The 17,277-nt window shown below is 40.5% G+C and overlaps 1 protein-coding gene and 1 non-coding gene across 2 annotated transcripts in view; both read left to right on the top strand.

Annotated features, from left to right (window-relative positions):
• PLEKHO2 (pleckstrin homology domain containing O2) overlaps positions 1-17,277 on the top strand; it is a 1,330,687-nt gene that overhangs the window by 694,374 nt on the left and 619,036 nt on the right. The gene's annotated exons all lie outside the window — the stretch shown is intronic.
• On the top strand, positions 13,702-13,773 carry TRNAG-UCC. Its single transcript has one exon. It is a non-coding gene; the product is annotated as a tRNA-Gly (tRNA).

Genomic DNA, 17,277 nt, shown 5'->3' with positions numbered 1-17,277 from the left:
TGCTCCAGAACATCCTTCCATGAGGGCCACCCAAGAACTAGGTAGCTGGGGACTCTGTCCCACAGGTTGAAGAGCAAATTAAGTAAACTACTTCAGATAAAGAATATATGTACTCACCATAACGTTCCATCTGAGTAGTTCTACTTCATTTGTCTTCAGCCCGTCCCTCCCTCCTTCCCCCTGACCTTATCTTCAGGATATGATATATTTTTCTGATTGTTACTGTTGGGATCCTTGCCTTTGTTTAGGCTAACGTTGGGCCTGTTGGTTATTTTGGTAGATAAGGTGGTATTTGGTTGGGTGTCTGTTCCTATTAGGCAGAAAACTTGATCTGAAGGGAGAAGGGAGACAGGGAGGCATTATGGGTAAGGGGAGGTGCTTGGAGCTCGGAGCCATAGCTGGAAAATGCGACCCTGTTTTATCCGAAGTGATCCAAAGACCCACAGGTTGAAGACAAATGAAGTAGAACTACTCAGATGCAACGTTATGGTGAGTACATAACTTCATTTTTCATTGCAATGGATGCATCCCCTCTGTTCATAAGTTTAACTCCTATAATCCATGCAGATATATGGGCAAACATGAGAGAGTATCAGTCATTGTCAGAGACCCATTCACATCACAGTGGATTCCTTATTACCCTAATGCGGATATTTTGGAAATCCAAGTTACCATAAACAAAATCAAATGCAATTTCAATGCCAGCTATAGATCATTTTTCTTGTCCCCCACAAATTGTGATAGCTACCCTAATAGCATAGTTGACGTGTTTATATTTTCATATGTTTATTGTAGGTAACCTCAGTTGCCTTTCGGTAAACTGTCTCACATATACAACAAATGAAAAGCCTGTTCAACATTTCCAAATATGAAATACCTAGAACAGAATGGTATACATCCCTAGTAAGGGACACAGTATCAGTATACATTTAAATTGCCGAGGGAAGTTATAGAGACCACGAGCTGTTGAATGACATTTGGCCAACCCATGTTGCTGATCCTTCCCTTGTGCAAATTCCATTTCAGAGAATGCTCAGTGCATTCGCAAAGATGACGTCGGTCATTGATCTAGAGATCGCGATACAGTGGGGATCAGGAAATTTACCCTTTTCCCCACTGTAGTGCAATCTCAGAGTTGGAGTATGTATTTTGCAGGGAGTGTGGGGGATGTCGCCCCTCAGAGGAGGTGCAGGGGCGCTTGCCCCCTCTGCAAAATCCTCACATTATGTTTGGTACAGTGTAGGACTGCATTCTGTTAATGTCGAGTAAGGTTGAATTCGCATATTAATATACGGATTCGACATTTTGCACGTCAGTACACTCTGTTTTTGGTTTTCCAAGTAGATGTTACTGCATTTCAGCCAACTACATTTCATACTTATGATAGTAAACCCACGGTATCTTGAATTTTGTCTTAACTAATATTTCCCCTTGTTGTATAACTCCACTGGTATCATCTTCCATCATCATATCAGATCACAGATTGTCAATGTTCATATATACCCACAAACAAATAAATAAGTAAATATTTAGAGACTTCTCAAAAGCAAATTTCCTGCAGTTGCTTAGTGACCTAAATAATTTCTACTACATCCTCACATAAACTGACCCTATAAATAGAATCAAATAATTTACTTCTGAATTATTCTATTGCCTAAACATTTGTATAGAGAAAGCAATACCTACCAGTACCAAATACTGGTGGAAATTTAAAAAAAAATGGCAAAACACTTTCATAAATAAACACTACTACAAAAGGATGAAAGTGCTAAATTCTTTAGGCAGTCACAAACTTATCCTCACAAGATGGTGTTCAAAAATCCTAGCAAAGAACTTAAGGCAGCAATCAGAAAATACAGAGCTGATTATCCACTTAAAATGGTCATGGATACAAAAAAGTAATTATACATTGTATTTTAATCTGTGCAAGAAAGGTAGCAGAACAGTACCCATCATTATCCAGAAGTGTCTCACAATTATACCACCCATTTAGATCCCAAAGTAATAGTGGAGAGCTTATCCAACAAATTTACAGTGAACTCCATTTCACTCACCATCATTACTGCCCCCCTGATTTCACATTCCATGAATGCCCCGATTACTAGAACAAGTCCTAAACTTGAAGATTTGATGGAATATGTCAGTAAAATAAGGAGATATAATTGTATTTGGCTAAGGGAAAGGTATGCATGGTTTTCAACCTAAACTAGGCATAGATAAAGAGGAGTATAAGGGCTGGAGGTAGACACTGAAAAGGAGAAGAGAGGGATACAAAAGTTGGTACAACAGGCTATAATTTTTTAAGAAGGGTGCTTTGAAGAAAATTTTGCTGGAGGATATGCCTTGGCCACAAAGGTGTTTTGGGATAAAATTGAGGCAGCAGGTGATGGAGAAAACTTTTTCTGAAAATAAAAGAATCTGGTACCTGAGTTATGATAAGAATCAGTAGGAAATGAATAAATATTCATAGCATATTATTCAGGTAGACTATAAAAGTAAATTCAGTGATCTGATAATGAAACTCAGTAGATCCTACCCTCTTAGGGGCAAGCTTGAAAGGATCCTACTTTGCCAAGTTCCTGTAGACCCATATCAATTTTGAATCAAGACTTTAAGGTCCTTATGACCATGTTAGTTGTCCAAGCTGGCCCATTTTGATATGCCTTGATCAGTCAGAGTTCATTCATGGAAGGCAGAGATTCAATAACATAATGAAAACTAGTTATTATATAAGAAGCTGAGAGAAATGGGGTTGACGTTCTGCTGATCAAGCTGGATGCAAAAAAGGCTTTTTGTAGAGTGGACTGGGCATACTTACTTTACTTGGTGTTTTTTTGAGGATTTGTGGCACTCTTTGTGGTTTTTATCATATTTACTTTATATTCAGAGCAATTTAATTTCCCATTGAATTTCATCAGATTGTTGGGAAGTATGTACCGGGGGCCTCAGTGTGGCTGAGGATAAATACTGAATTACAGCTGGGGTTATGTCTGGACAGGAGTACTCATTAGGGATGCTTACACACTTCTGTTTGTTTGCTCTTTATTTGAAACCATTGGCAACAGTACTGTGTGTGCCTACTATAAGACAGTTCAGTGTTCCGAGGGGAGGGGGGCTGCAACCAAGGCTGGCCTAATATACTTATGACATATTAGTACATTTGAGTTACCCCAGAATGTGATCTGAACCCATAATTGGAATGTGGACAACATTTGACACCACTTTAGGATATAAAATCAATATTAGCAAGCCACAACTAACAACAAAATCACCTGATTCCATTCACAGAGGTTAATAGGATGGCGCAGTGGTGCAGCGGTAGCATTGTTGCCTCACAGCAAGAGGTTCTTTGGTTCAATTCTCGGCTGGGGTACCTTCTGTGTGGAGGCTACATGTCCTCCCTACATTCGTGTGGGTTTGCTCCTGTTTCCTCCCACATCACAAAGACATGCATCTGGAGCATTTCTCCCTGGGCCTCTGCTGAAAATTGGCTTTGTTCCAAGTCAGACTTTCCCGGTTAATAAATAAATAAATATAAAACTACCCCAGTTTTAGGGTTGTGAAGAGGTCAAGTATTTGGGAATGCATATAGCACCAACACTGAGAGAACAGTCAGTATAATTTAAAAGAAGTTGTTAGGAAGTTGCAGACAATTTCTAAAGAGGTGAAACGTAATGGATTTGAAACTGAATCAAAAGTGCAGGCAGCAGAGCAGTTTAAAGTCATCATCTTGCTTTATGTGTTTTAAGCAATCCCCCTAACAAAAGAAAGTGTTTTTTTCAGTAATTAAAATAAATTATTACTGGCTTTGATCTGTGGCAAAGAGAACCAGAGAGTGGCCCAGGAAATGTTGATGCTGCCTAAAGAATGAAGTATCATTGGGTTTCTAGAACTCTTGTTATTACTGGAGAGCTGAACAGCTGAAACCGTTTTACATGTGTCAGACTAAACCATACATTTCAAAATGGAAGGAGATGTGGACAGTCTGGTTACTAAGTAAAGGGACTGACCTGACTGTAGAATGTTTTCAAGTTAGTTAAAAAGAAAGATGTAGAGATGTTAAAACACGCTTGGAAAACTCAAAATTGGTTACTTAGCCATATGGCAATGGAGACCTGGAGATTGTTGGTGGCCACTCCCATGGTTAGACTTTTGATACTGAAGAGGATGAATTTTCCTCTGTAGTTGTTGGATTAGTGTTCCAAAGTAAATAAACAAGATAATTTTCTAGGGCCTGCAGCATTCTGTAGTTTTGCCTAATTTTTGATAGAACATTTTTGCTGTATGGCACCATAACAGCAGAACATAACAAGCTTAGGAAGAAGGTCTGACCAGCCCAAATAGAGTAAAATAATATGACCAGTCTTGGTACAAAACTGATAGGAAACATTTATACATTTAGAAGACTAGTGGAATTTAAACATTTGGTTAAGCAGCAAGTTTTAAAGAGATTAAGGAAAAATTTTAATTGCTAAACAGTGGGTGAATTTGAATGTTCTCCCAATGTGTGCCTTACATTTGTAGACATTTAGAATATTCTCTTGGATAAGTACTTTTATACTCCAAAGAAGATAAAGTTAGTGTTTCTAAACTGCTCATGGGAGTTTTATGGTGGTTTTCATTGGACTCTGAGAACATAGTGGCATAGTCTTTGTGACTGTCACATTTAAATGATTCTAAGGATACTAGTGTAGTTCAGCTAACAGTTGGAGTTGACACCCATGCTATTCTTATTGGGTTTATTGGGAAATGGGGGGTTGGCAAAATATCAAAAAGCATTACTGTTAGCTCAAATAGTTACAACATAATTATGGAAAAAGAAAGAACCTCCTGTTTATAAAACCAAATGCATCTAAGGAGAAATTACCATGAAGTGGAAGGTTTGCTGGTTGTACAAGTTACTGCACAGTGATATATGAACAGATATTCTCCCATGGAGGGAATGGTTAGAGCCATACTAAGACCAAAAGAAAAGAGTTTAAGCAGAAACAAGGGAGAAAACTAATAAAGCAGATCCATAGATGCCCCCCAGCCATTTTAACTTCTATGATCTTTTTTTTCTTTTTTAGTTTTCTTAAATTGTTTCTTTATTGTAACCAATGTTAGAGTGAGAGTTCTGCTGTAAGAATAGAACAAGTTCAAGTGTTATTTGTAAAACGGAGTTTAGTCAATTAGTTGGAGATAAGTAATTTATCTATGAATGTGCATCACTCCCACTTCCTCGGTAGCATTTTGGGTTATCTGCCAAGGTAACCCAGTACTGGCCCACTTTCAAAAGCTCAGACTCCCCTCCCTCTCTCTTCCTGTGACAACTAATTGGGTGAGCATTTGTTTTGATGGAAGCCTTCAGCTGTGACACAAAGTGAGTGTTCAGTCTTTTTCTGCCATCCAAAGAAAGCCATTGGCTCTTCACAGGACCCGGTGCTGATTTTCTCAGCTTGCTGCATAGATAAGCCACATTTGGAGACCCCCTTCCTCTCATTTTATTATTATTCTCTTTCTATGTTTATGCTTATTTAAAAATATTCATTTAATATTTTATTTCTCTCCAAGTTTACAGTAATTATTATGGGCGCTTCTGCTTGTAGCAGTGTTTATTTGGCATCTATCTTTGACAAATGCTTGTTTTTACTGTTTCTGAGCAAACTTTCAGTATTTCTCTCAGAAGATCAGTGCATATGTGTGCTGTTAGACGCCAGAGGTCTGTCTTAACTGTTGTTGCTCTGCTTTATTTCATCTTTTGACAGGAAAAGTTTACAGAACTTTGATTATTTACTATATATATATATATATATATATATATATATATATATATATATATATATATGGATTCACTTTATAACCTCGAAATACTGAAATATCGAATTTCAGTATCTCGAGACTATAAAACCGAATCCACAAAACATCGACACAAAAAAACCCGCGAAATTCACAACACCGAAAAAAACACACACACTATACCACACATACACCACAACACCCACATCACAACATAAACAAACAAAACAACACACATACACAACTCATACACACATAAGCAGGGGGCAAGCCCCCCTGCGCCCCCCACACCCCCCCTTCTTATATATACTAACTCTGAGATCGCACAAACACAAAACAAAAGCCAACTCACACACGCACATTCTCCGACCCCTCACACACACATCAAACACATCAGCACACTCACACACACTCTAACTACCACTCAAAACCCTTAGAAAACACTTGCCTGACATAACACCTACATCCGCACACGGCACCGCGCACCATCAAAACACAATCCCGGACATTACGCAGTGTAAGGTCATAACCGCGAATTCGACATATATTCGAGTTCGCGAGTATGACCTTTTGCTATTTTTAACATTTGGCTTTATAGTCTCGAGATACTGAAATTTGACATTTCTGTAATTCGAGGTTATAAAGTGTTTCCATATATATATATATATATATATATCTAACTGCTCTGTGTGTATTTTTAACATAGGGTCGCAATTTTACCATGACTGAAGTTAGTTTAATGTACTGTGGAGATGTTGCTCTTTCTCTCTCTCTCTCTCTCTCTCTCTCTCTCTCTCTCTTTGACAAGAAAATGTAGTTTAAGTTGCTTTTAAATTATTATTTTTCTGGCAATTTAGCATGATTAAAGTGTGTGGAGATAATTTTTAACACTGGTTTGTCACACTGGTTGCTTTGTTGTTTGGACTTTGTGTTCTGCAGATTCTACAATGTCTGTCAGTTGTAAAATAATTAAGAATACACTTCAAACTGTTTTATTTATTTTTTGTGATAATAGCACAGTTTAACAGAGTTTAGTTGTGTGGTGACATACTTATTGCTAGAAACATAAAGTGTTTATTGTGGTACATTATTCAATACTGCCAGTTTATTACTCTGGCTGCTGTTATATCTCCCCTGACTTGATGGATCCTCATTCTGTTACCCCAATTCAAATCTAGTTGCACCTGAAAAAAAAATGAAAATATGCCTCAGCTTAGAATTAGTGATTCTGCCAGGGCCACTGCTCAACCACAAACTACTTACCTTTTTCCCTAGCTCCCTGTAGTGTAGCTTTGCCAGCCACTGTGGAATGGGGGTTAGATACATCGTCTGGAGTTGCTCTAGTACCTGCCGTAGGTATGGGGCAAACAACCCCTTTAGATGCAGGAGTAGTCCTGGGTAAGAAATCCCTTGTCAGACATAATACTCTTGACCCCAGATATTTTAACTAGTAGTGAAGTTCACAAGAAAAAGAAACATAATTTTTATCATACAGCTGATAATTAGATTACAGCTGTTTATAAGGATGATATGGTTTTCCTTGGCTAAGTGTGTTCTGCAAACAGCTAATTCTGGTGATCATGTTCCAATACATGGCTGTAGTGCTATTCTGGCTAAAGACCTTTGTGTTGTTTTAATAATGAGGAATCTGATGAGGACAATGGTGATGTTCTAACTGACGCTGAGGCAGTCAGTTTTATTCTTAATAAGATGAAGCTGAGCTCAAGTCCAAACAGTTGTTCCCTTTTCCTAAGATGATTGCTAGATTTAGTGATGTTTTTGCTTGGGAGCAGTCAGGAACTACCCAGAGCTAGGAAGTTTATAAGACCTTATTGAGGATGAGATGCCCAATTCTTTTGCTAATGACCCTCTCTTACTGGCCATGGAAGATGTTTATGAAGCTGCATGTGGGACACCTGTATGTATTCCAGCAGTCCCTACAAAGCATCTGAGAAAATGTAGGGTCTTCTCAGATATGACAGTTCTCTTTTCTCATTTGACTGCTGACCCAGCTGTGGTTTCCCCAGCTGCCTGCTCAAATAAAAAATCTTTAGCTTCATCTAATCCAATGCACCCTGATAAAGAAAAAAAAATGTTAGATCTTCAGGGTAAAAAGATGTTGCTTTCTAGTAATCTAGCCTTTAAAATGTTAAATTATCAAGGAGATATGTGGAAATTTATTTTACACTGTGCACACAGTTTGGATAATTTTGCTACATCCTTAGCCGCAGAACAAAAGTCTTATATGAATGATATTGTTTCTTATATGACTCAAGCTTTGAAACATGCTTTGAGAGGTGTGCTTTAATATGCAGATGCACTCTCGAGAAATTCTGTTTTATTAAGATGGTATGCTTGGTTATGTAATCAGAACTTCTCTGATGATTTCAAAACTGAAATTTTTAATGCATCTTTAAGTTCTGAATTTGTATTTAAGCTCTGTGTTACACAGATTTTCAAACAGTGGGATGACAGGGAAGACAAATGAAAGCATGGGGCATCTAGTATGTTTCATTATTTCAGCAATGTAACTATTGCACTATTATGTATATAATATGTAATTATGAATGTATCCCTCTGATAAATGTATTTCATTTGCCACAGTTTAATGTATGACACTGTGATGCAATAATGTGTGGTACTGATGAATGTAATGTGTGGCACTGTAATGCAATAATCTGTGGTACTGATGAATGTATTTCTATATGTATTCAGTATGTAAAATTTCTATTTTCTGTTGGAGCTTTTCTCCTCTGGCCTCCGCTGAAAATGGGCATTTGTAGTCCAGTCGGACAAACCCAGTCAACAAATATAAAATAAATAAATAACTGTACCCAAGTTCTCCCCAAACAAGACATCCGCCTGCAAGGACCAGAACAAAGAAAATTCTGAGCCAAACAAAAATCAGGGATCCAAAAGGAAATGGCAGAATGATAGCAAACTAGAGGAGTTCCTTTCTGAAAAAGGATAAACCCCATGCAAAGTAATGACTATGCCAAGTCACAAAGCAACCCTAACCCTCCTGCCGTTTCTTTTCTTCCTCCTTCACCAGCTTCTCTCTTAACCCTGCCTTCTGGATGCAAATAGTTTCAGGCAAACAGGTTTTAAGAATAGTTTGGAGAGGATACACTTAGCAGTGAAGAGAAAATCTTCTCTGTGTCATGGGAATTAACACTCTCCTGCCAAACCAGATAGAACTCTTTCCTCCAGTGTTCCTGTGACATCCCCTCTCTGGACCAGTAATCATGGAGCCTTAATCCTCAACACTGACACTGGAAAGGGACGTTCACTTGGAACAAAAATAGATACACAAAGTATTTCCAGATGCAGGTCTCTGTATCAAGCACAATTTCCCTTAAAAGCACACAGGGGACACACTCAGCCTGGGGTCTGGGTTTCTCTCTCTGTCTCTCTGCAAGTCCCTAGTAAGATTCCCCACTGGCACAGCTGTAGAGCTGAGTCCTCAGCCAAGTGTCCAAGCCAAGTCCTCTAGCACTCTGCCTGTGAAACCAGTGCTTCATGTCCCTGTTGCAAGCAGCTGACACACACAAACACACACACACACACACACACACACACACACACACACACACACACACACACACACACACACACACACACACAAAAACTCATAGCAAGCACTTATAAACCCTACCACCAAACCCTCCTATACTGTAAAGAAGGACAAGGCTCTCTAGTCAGCCTTACCAGCCATTCAGTAAAACAGTTCACTGTACCAATCCAGGCATGTCCAAAGGGCAGTTTTAGGCGTACTATCCAGTCCAACTGGTGAATCTGGGCATTTTGAGGCAATGTTACAACTGCCTCATGTACACAGACAACCCTCTCCTTCTACCACCAAACACTAATACATGTGAGAGATGCAATTATACAGCCAAACTGGAGGCTAAGCTCTCTCAACCCAAGGCTGGATCAGACAGTCAAGAGGAGAAGGGAAATACTTGCATCACACCACCAGTCTCACATAGACCCATTAAACCAGCACCAGCAAAAAACACACATAAATACATGAAAACATACTCAGAGGCTCTAAATAAAAATCTGCAAAAGCAATTGAGACCTCCAAAGCAGACATCCATGCAATCTCCACCCCCCAACACAAATCATGAAACACATACTTCACAAAACCAGTGTGCCATGCAATCACAGCCCTTAAGGCAAAATAACATACCCAACATACTAGTAAAAGGTGACTCTATAGTCAGGCACACTGACATCCCACTCACTAGGCTGAATAAGGAGAAGGTTACTGTTAGCTGCCTGTCTGGTGCCAGGATCCGTCACAAAACACAAGCACTCAGGTCACTCCAGAACAAGTACAAATACGAATCTGTCATTGTCCATGTTGGTGTGAATGACCTGAGCTGTACCTCCCTAGACTACATGAAAAGAGACATGGAAGAGCTCTCTGATCTTGTAGCCCAGGCCGGTATGACCCTGACCCTCAGTAGCATCCTGCCCTCACCAAGAATGATACCACAGTATAAAGAAAAAAATTATCAATTTCAACAACTGGCTAAGTTTCTGGTGTCATTCAAAGGGGATCCAGTGTCTGTCCGCCTGGAATGACATGCTCGACAAGCCACGCTGCTTCACTAGAGACAGCTTGCACCTGTTACCCTTACACTTTTAAATACTGCCCAAGGCTCTTGCCACCCCCATAGTGCCTTTTTTAGGCAAGGCTCAAAAGACAAACCCACCACCATGAATAGCACAAGTAACAAAAAACGGAGGGTGATGCTACTCAATGCCAGAAGTCTAAACCTCAAAATGCATGCACTCATGGTACTCCTCAGTATGGAGAAAATCGATATATGTGCAGTAACAGAAACCTGGTTTAAGGCTCCAGAGAGCACCCCAGCACTACCAGGCTACAACTCATACCATACATTTCAGCCACAGAACCCGGACCGAAATACAAAAGGCGGGGGTGTATCCATATTCATCAAGGATACCCACACCTCCAGGTTAGTGGCACAGCATGGTGCTTCAGAGATCATCCACATGCAACTAACAATGGGCAAAACTGCAATTCAAATTGTAGCTTGCTACAGATCACCCACCATGTCCCAGGACCCCCATTCTGCATTTCTGGAAACACTGGGAAATATAAAGGTTCTACCAAACACCCTAATATTGGGTGATTTCAGTTACCCAAACATTCATTGGGAGAACTGCTCAAGTACTAACTCCCTTGCCCAACATTTCCTAGAATTTATAAACTCAAATGCCCTGGATCAACTGGTCAACACTCCCACCAGAGGTGACAACATATTGGACCTGGTCATCACCAACATGGGCGACCGGTGCGCCACACCGGAGGTCAACTCCTCACTGGTTAGATCTGACCATAAACAAATCACTTTGGATATGCACATTCCGCCCCCACCCCTAGACAAGGAAACCACCATGAAAAACTTTTCAAAAGCAAACTTCACATTACTTAAGACCGAGGTGGAAAGTTTCAAAGCCCCCATGCTAAAGGATAACATTGTCCAAGCTGCAAAATCCTTTACTAATGCATTCTATGGGCACCTACAAAAATGCATGGATCGTGCTATCCCAAGCAAAACTAAGACTCACTCGACCAAGAAAAGGAAACCAGTCTGGTGGACTTCTGCCATAAACAAGCTGTACAATAGAAGGAGGAAACTAGTACAGAAAAGAGTAAAATCCCAAGAAGGGAAGACATCCCTGATCAGTATCAGCAAGAAACTACGATCCCTCATAAAATCATCCAAGGTGAGTTTCGAAAGAAAATTGCCAAGGACTCCAAAGATAGCCACAAGGAATTCTTTAGCTATGTCAAGAATCTAAGTGGCAATTCTCAGATCTGCTTGGAGTTAGTGCAGAATGGTACAAAATACACTGAACCGACCGATATTGCCAACATCCTGACAGACAGGTTCAGTGCAAACTTCACCCCCCTCTCACCCCCAAAATGGCCCATAACCATACCAGAAGAATGTAGAGCTCCTGAAATCACAGACACTCAGGTTAAAACAGCCATCTCCAAAGCCAAAAACACAGCATCAATGGGACTGGACAGAGTCCCAGGCTGCATCCTACACGAGCTCAAAGACGAACTAACCCCTCACCTAAACACACTGTTCAAACTCAGCCTCTCCACAGGTTATGTACCCATAGAGTGGCACACAGCAATGGTTATTCCACTCTACAAAGGTGGAGCCACAACAGACCTCAGGAACTATCACCCTATAAGCCTGACTAGCTTGGTCTGCAAGGCTATGGAGCACATCATCGTGAAACTCATTAACAGAGACATTGGGAACCTCCAAACCCTGGACCCTACGCAGTTCGGCTTTGTTAAGGGCAGATCATGCCTCCTAAACCTGGTGGACTTCTTTGAGACAGTTACCAAGGCTATAGACGAGGGGAAAGGTGGTACACACAGCCTACCTAGACCTCGCAAAGGTCTTTGACACCATTCCCCATTCTGGTATTATAGACAAGTTCACCAGTCTGAACATAAACCCCTACGTCACAAGGTGGGTTGCCAACTGGCTCACGGACAGAACCCACATGGTAAGAGTTGCAGGAGCTAGGTCTTACTCTAAACCAGTTACAAGTGGCATCCCCCAGGGCTTAGTCCTAGGACCCCTCCTGTTCGGCATGTACTTCTCAGAGATACAGGCAAGCACAGGAGGACTATGGCTGACCAAGTTCACAGAGAACTGCAAACTAGGGGCTATAATTAACTCTCTTGCTGACACAGACATCCTCCAAAAGGGTCTCACTGAGATGGACACCTGGTGTCAAAATCATGGCCTCAAGCTAAATGCCAAAAAGTGCGTAGCCATCCCCTTTGGAAAAAACAAAGTACCCACAAACTACCACATAGGTGGTAGTTCCCTAAATACGGAAGACGTAATAAGGGATCTGGGGACCCAAGTAGATAGTAACTCTCCTTTGATAATCACATTGCCAAAGTGGTTAGAAAATCCTTCTGCCTTACACCTTATCACAAAAGGGTTCGCATCTAGATCAAAAGAGGTCATTGTGCCCCTCTACTCATCGCTCATCAGACTCATCATAGAGTACAACACCCCTTTTGGGATGTATCTTACAAGACACCTGCAACAGCTGGAAAGACCACAGAAGTATCTCACCAAGAGGATCACTGGCCTCAAACAGATGCCCTATGCAGCTTGACTGAAGAAACTCCAGCTGTACTCGGTTGCATACCACCTACTCAGAGGTGATCTCTGTCTGACATACAAGGCCATGTCCAACCCAGAACTGATCGATATGCTCCTCCTAAAGAAAAGCTTACCCCCTCGAGCCACATGCTCTAGGGATCTAAACCTCACCACAACAATAAATAGGATGTGCTGGAGGGATAGATCCCTGTCATAGAGACTTCCCATGCTTTGGAACGAGATTCCAATCTACATTAGGCAGAGCTCCTCGCTAACACTCTTCAAGAGAAACCTTGACGAGTGGATGGGAAACAGAAAGTTTACCCCGAGGATCACTTCAGTGGCTCTGCTGGATAGAGGCACAGGGAACTAATCTAAGGGGGCAGCGAAAGCCAACACATTCTGGCTAGGCTTATAAATGCCTTCGGGCAGATAGCCTAATACCTACCTATGATCCTATGAACACACACACACACACACACACACACACATACACACACACACACACACACAGTCACGTGCACACACACACACAGACACACACACACACACACACACACACACACACACACACACACACACACACACACACACACCTGGGAAAGGCTGGCACCGATTGACTAGCTATGCCCCCCTTCTTCCCAGACTATACAGTAGTTGCACTGCCACCAGATGCTCTGAAGCCAGTTACTATAAGGCTGATGTTCTTCGTGTTTCACTGTTGCAGTCATTACCTTTGGTAGCATTGGTGGTATAGTGGTGAGCATAGCTGACTTCCAAGCAGTTGACCCGGGTTCGATTCCCGGCCAATGCAAGAAGTCTGTATATTTAAGCACTCTTACTTTACAAGGGTACCCAATTATATTGATGGAATTAATACTTATACCAATGACAGTGTTTGGCCAATGCAGTAAGTCTTTCAGGAGTAGACACAGAGTCACCAAATAGATATAAGTACTCTCAAAGGTTAAAATATTCTCTAAAGGACCAGCCACAATGAAAAGTTTAAATATATTTAATAATAATTAATAAAAGAACATAAACATACAGAATAACTGTTTTCTATAAACACTAGAGTTTCAATCACAGGAAATATTAAAATAACGCAGATTAATAGATTCACACAGATACAGAAAAACAGCACTTAACTAATCTCATTATATTTTCCTGACTGATCTAAAGAATTACTATTCCCTGGTCACTTACTAGAGCAAGACAAGAGGAAGTAGATGAGTGATCCTTCTCTGTCAGGTTTCAAAAACAGAGGGTCCTGAGACTTCAGTCTCATCTAGTATTAATACATTATTTTTGTCCTGGATTACAGAATGACATCACACACATCTGGTCATATGATTTCTGGTTCCCATACTAGCCCCATTACTAGAAACTGAACCAGAATCTCACACATATGTGTTACTATACACACAGATAGAGGTTTGCTATGATGTGTTATAGCATCTGGAAGCCATAAAACCATTTCAACACTTCCACCCTTCCAGGGTAGCAATTAGTTCACTGCTACAAACAATACAACAAGGATTCCTAGTCCTTGTTTTCGCAGACATTTCATCTCTGGTTGTAATCAGAACTGTAAGGTACAATATTTATGGCCTACCAGGTAATTTAATTTCAAACTATTTTTCAAAGTTAGCTGGACTGAGATGAACTTTTTCTCTTCTAGTATCTTCTGTTAAAACATATACATTTTATTAATCGGTTACAATATAGTCAGGGCCCACTCTTGGTACATTTTTTAACACAAGCAACTTTACAAATACATTTTCAGCATAGCACCTGTACAAATCAGTTTGATATACAAATGACATATAATTCTTTACAAAACTCCAGCTAGCTATGCTGGCATATGTTGCACATCCACTGCCCTACTTCTCCTGGCATAGCTGGCAATACCTCACACCATCAAAGCTCCATCACATGGTAGAAACAGGGGTCATAGAATGAGTGCCTACAATACACAAATGCGAAGAATTCCACTCCAGAATCTTTTTAATACCAGAAAAAGGAGCACTCTTGGAGACTTGTCCTTGATTTTTCCTTTCTAACCACCTTTGTAAAAGTTCTGAAATTCAAAATGCTTACCTTATAGTCATTCCTAACATTTAATTCCATTAAATCAACACAGACCAGAGTACGTTGACCACTCCACAGGAGGAAAAATGTAGTGAAATTCACAACTCCAATAAACCATATGCTATTAAAAGAAGGACACGTTTCAGTTCCACATTAATGCCACTTTTAATGTATGTTTTCTTCAGTAACTTTGTCAGACATAATAATGGAAACCCATACAAATCCCCTATTTATGTAAAATCTCTAAACAGCATTGGTTGATAATTAATCAGTCCATTTCAAAATTCAATACCACACACTCCTAACATTTCTTACAGACCACTGTTTCATCATGACTCTAGATGTCAAGGACACTTACCATATTCCTATTGCTCCCAGTTTCAGGAAATTTTTGAGATTTGCTGTGTCTGACTTACATTATCAGTTTTTTGCATTACTCTTTTGTCTATCTACTGTACCTTGAGTGTTCACAAAGTGTCTGGCTTCAGTGGCTGCCTGTTGCAGAAACCTTGGCAGCCACATTTTTCCTTATTTAGATGACATGCTGAGTTTTGCAGATTTTGTATCATCCAAGTACATGATATCCTTAGACAAGGTCATATCCTCCCTTAACTACCTGGGCTTCACATTATACCTCAAAACTCCTTCCTCACATCCTGTCAATAAACAAAGTTCTGACTTATCAGGACATGTTCTTAGGTTTCTCTCTTCTAGATGTGGCCTCAGCAAGATATTTCCTCAATATTCTAGGCCTCTTTACATCAGTGATCCTCATTATACCACTAGCCAGACTACACACAAGAAAATGTCAATGGTACTTGAAGAATTATTGGAACCAGCACCTTCATCCCTTGAATTTCCAGGTATTGGTACTGGGATTTGTGAAATGGGAACTGCAGTGGTTGAGGGCTCAACTGTCGCTGAATCCAGGACCCCATTTCTCTCTTCGTACTGCAATCCAATCAGTCCATACAGGCTCTTCAGATTTTGCGTGAGGACCAGTGTCCTTAGGAGTTCAAGTGCAAGGCTTGTGGGGTCCTCAGGATATGCCAATGCACATAAACACAAAAGAGATGTTGGCAGTTATTCATGCCTTAACAGTTCACCATCATGTATGAATCCAGGTACTCTTCTAGTGGTGTCAGACAACACTAGCATGATGTTGTACCTGATGAAGCATGGGAGTAGAAGGTCATACCCTCTTTGCCAGTTGGCAGTGATGGCCTGGGAGCTAACTCTTCAGGCTTCCTACATTTCATTCTAGCAACACACAGTGACAGACAGACTAAGCAGATCCTGCAGAGACCGTCATGAGTGGACGCTCCTTGTGGAGGTCTTCCAGGATTTGATCCAGATGTAGGGAACACCTCAAGTAGATCTACTTGCCTCCCTTCAAAACAGACAACTCAAAAAAATCTATTCACAACATCCTTGCAGCTGTGCTTGGAAAACAGACACTCTATCTTTCCTCTGGTCATGAATACTCTTGTATGTGTTTCCACCCTTTCCAATGATTCTTAAGTTACTTCTAAAGATTCAGAAAGAATTGCCAAAGGTCACTGTGGTAACCCCTTTTTGGCCCTGACAAAGTTGTTTCTTCCTTTTAATGGAATTGGCCAATGGCAATTTCCACAAGCTGCCAAACAGACAGGATCTGCTCACACAGCATCGGTGCAAGTGGTGCACCCCTACTTAGAACAATGAAACTGACAGCCAGGATGATTCTATTCTGATATCCTTTAGGCACTTGTTCCATGAGGATGTGCAGCAGGTATTTTAGGAGGCAAGTAAACCTATAACTAAAAAATCTTATGATTACAAGTTGAAAGGGTTTTGTAGGTGGTACTTAGCCAATAACATGTCCTGAAAGGGTCTCCCCCACCCGATTTTGAAATATTTATGTGAGCTACTTAGAGATGGTTTGTTATATGCTTCTATCAAAGTGCATCTTGTGACCATCTCAGCTTATCTGCCTATAGATCCCCTTCTTTCATCTCTTTTTGTGCTCAAACAGTTTATGAAAGAAGTGTTGCACAAGTCCATCCTCCCTGGGATCTCAACTTTCCTCTTGAAAAATTGTTCTTAACTCCTTTTGAACCTGCCTCTGAAGCTGATTTATAGTTCATTACTTGGAAGACTGTTTTACTCATTGCTCTAACATCTACAAGGTGAGTCTCTGAGCTGCAAGCTCTCTTGATGGACCAACCATGTCTGATTTTTCTCAAGG

This window comes from Protopterus annectens, chromosome 7.part1 (assembly GCF_019279795.1).
Source record: "Protopterus annectens isolate FY-2018-M chromosome 7.part1, PAN1.0, whole genome shotgun sequence".
NCBI lineage: Eukaryota > Metazoa > Chordata > Ceratodontiformes > Protopteridae > Protopterus > Protopterus annectens.
This window is presented reverse-complemented; position numbering and strand designations above follow the sequence as displayed.